Source organism: Ranitomeya variabilis, chromosome 1 (genome assembly GCF_051348905.1).
Source record: "Ranitomeya variabilis isolate aRanVar5 chromosome 1, aRanVar5.hap1, whole genome shotgun sequence".
In the NCBI taxonomy this organism is placed as follows: Eukaryota; Metazoa; Chordata; class Amphibia; order Anura; family Dendrobatidae; genus Ranitomeya; species Ranitomeya variabilis.
The window spans coordinates 123653380-123656416 of NC_135232.1; the positions used below are offsets into that span (position 1 = coordinate 123653380).

The 3037-nt window shown below is 42.9% G+C and overlaps 1 long non-coding RNA gene across 1 annotated transcript; it reads right to left on the reverse strand.

Annotated features, from left to right (window-relative positions):
• Positions 1 to 450: 450 nt before the first annotated feature.
• Positions 451 to 1600, reverse strand: LOC143793775 (uncharacterized). Its single transcript, XR_013220254.1, has 3 exons — positions 1489 to 1600; positions 1158 to 1372; positions 451 to 756 (listed from the first exon to the last, which is right to left on the reverse strand). It is a non-coding gene; the product is annotated as an uncharacterized LOC143793775 (long non-coding RNA).
• Between the last annotated feature and the right edge of the window lie 1437 nt (positions 1601 to 3037).

Below are 3037 nucleotides of genomic sequence, written 5' to 3' on the forward strand. Positions count from 1 at the left end.
GCGTGAATGGACACCTAGTTTTGCTTGGGAAAAGTTGCTCATCCACCGTTATGTATGGGCCAGGTTTGTAACACGCAATACAATTTGCAATAAACCTGTCCCACACAGTAGAAAATAGAGCAAACTTGTCCGTTTGCAGTCTCTCCGATCGAGTAGATTTCTCATCAAATCTGAGAAACCTCATAATTTCAACAAAGCGGTCCCTAGACATTGTCGCTTTGCAAAACGGTATTCCCCAGTCATTACACCAAATACTGCTAATCGAGTGACGGTTCGTGCCAGATATTACACGAGCATAGAATATCGCAATGAATGCATCTAGCTCCTCATCAGATAGAGTAAACTGTAAATTGTTGTTCCTGCATGCTTCTGCAAGCGTACAGTTCTTTATATGTGTCAATATATATGAATCAAAAAATAAACGCCATGCGCTCAACGGACTATCGATAATGATATTTCTTCTGGCGTATCCTGTAGGGCCAGGTGCTTCTCGAAGAATATTTTGGCTGTCACGCCTACCAGGCAAGTGTTGTCCAATTTCAACAGGTTTCCATTGAATACCATCCGCTGAAACTAGTATTCCTTCAGATTCGCCTTCTCTGGTGTTTGTTGTTGCATTACCTTCGCCGCCATCGTTATCTGTTGTTCTTTCATTTCTGGGACGTTTTGCTGATTTTTTCTGTCCACGACCAGGAGGATGGTCACGAGGCAACATAACTGCATGAGCCCGATCCCCAGTTGATGTGCTTGGAATATCTGGAAAAAAGTTGATGAATATTTAGAATTTTTGTTTTGTAAGGGTCCGTGCACACTGGCTGGATTAGCGGCGGAATATCCGACCGGATATTCTCACCACAATCCGGCCCGTACCTGCCCGCTCAGGTACAGAGCGGAGTTTCATACCTGAAGCTCCGCTCCGAACCCCGGGCTGGAGCCGCTGTCTGGGACGGAGCCGTGCTCGCGCGTAAGCAAGCGCTGCTCTGTCCCTGACAGCGGCTCCAGCCCGGGGTTCGGAGTGGAGCTTCAGGCATGAGCGGGCAGGTACGGCCTGTATTGCGGCAAGAATATCCAGATGGCTATTCAGCCAGAATTCTGCTAGTGTGCACAGGCCCTAACTCAGTGTGTGGAAGAACAAATAAATACACATAACTACTTACCTTCTGGATTTGTTCCTTCTGAGTCTTCAGATTCACTTGATATGTTCTGAGGAATGAAATCTTCATCACTGTCAGAATCAAATACATGTTCCTGCAATTCGGATTCCGATTCATCCTCCGGTATGGATTGCAAAGTAGCCAGAATATCCTGAGGCTTTATCAAACGTCTTCTCTCCATATTCCTCACAAATTCCATAATTCTATATAGTTCCCTGCTGAAAAATAGAAATGAAATGAAAACTAAAAGAAATAATAACTGTTCTGCCACCTTCAAAAGTAGGTGGGCTGAATCAGTTGACAGACAGCTAAACTATTTCATAACAATTCATACCTGTATGAGTCTTCAGAGCTCGTATGTCTGCGTCTGTTCTCTTTGTCTCTTCAGCTGAACTGAAAGTAAAGTTACTATCCAGAATACTGTCTCCTGCTAGGACCTTAGAAAAACACCACCCTTCATTAGCATAAGATAAGAGCCTAGAGTAAACAAGTTATTTTGTTCAGCATTACACAGTAATACAAGCAGGTAAAACACAAGGAAAATGTGAAAAGTTGACATGTAAATTGAACTACATCTATATGAACATCAGGGTAAATAAGACATAGTGAAAAAATTATGCACAAAACTTTATAGCAACATTTAGTGACAAAAGGACCTCAAAATATAGTAGGGAGTCAAAATGACTCCCTTCAGTAGTTCTTGGTAAATTTTGAAAAAAACGCGCAAATTTTTTACCAAAATTATTTATTCTCACAAAATCTTTTTTCACATCATATTTGAGGAAAAGTCACCGAGTTTCAAGCCGGAATTCTGAAAAATGTAGTCACAGAAGAGAAATAAAAAACGAAAGGAGTCAAAATGACTCCATCAGTAGTTCTAGTATTAACTAATATTACAGGCACGAGCTGCGATAAACCACTCGCTCGTGCCTGTAATCCCCGGGTGCTGAAAGGAAAGCTGGATCTGTACTTACATTGAGTCGCGGTGAGGCGCCCTCTGGTGGATGTTCTCATGAACTGCAGCCTGGGAACTTTTTCCCACGCTCCAGGTCATATGAGGACATCCACCAGGGGGTGCATCACCGCGACTGAAGGAAATGTAGGTCAATGACCTACATTTCATTCATTCGCCGGGGATTACAGGCACGGAGCTCAGCTGCATTTGCAGGGCTCCTGCCTGTAAAATATTTTAACCCCTTCAGATGGATTACATCGTGGGACGTGACGTTCAGCTGAGGGTATGTATCTTGTGCGTTTATTATTTTTCCAAGCGAGGGTGTTGCTGATGGATTGAGAGAGCAATAAATTATTAAAACAACCGCTGTGTTTATTGCATTAAAATACTTTTAAATCATGTGTGTGTGTGTTTTTTAACCCTTTCATACAATTGGATTAATAATGGATAGGTGTCATAATTGACGCCTCTCCATTATTAATCTGGCTTAATGTCACCTTACAATAGCAAGGTGGCATTAACCCTTCATTACCCCATATCCCACTGCTACAGGGAGTTCTTCCAGATGTGCCTTTTCTGGGGTGGCTGGGGGCAGATGTTTTTAGCCACAGGGGGGCCAATAACCATGGACCCTCTCCTGGCTATTAATATCTGCCCTCAGTCACTGGCTTTACCATTGTGGTGGAGAAAATTGCGCGGGAGCCTACGCCAATTTTTTCCGCCATTTAACCCTTTATTTTAGCAGCTACAGCGCTGAAATTTTGCACATACACACTACTAACATTAGTAGTGTGGAATATGCAAAAAAATGGGGATATGAGATGGTTTACTGTATGTAAACCATGTCTCATATCCTGTCGGGTTTGTGCAGGAGAAATGAAAAGCCGGCAATTGAATTACCGGCTGTTCACAGATATCGCGCTGAATG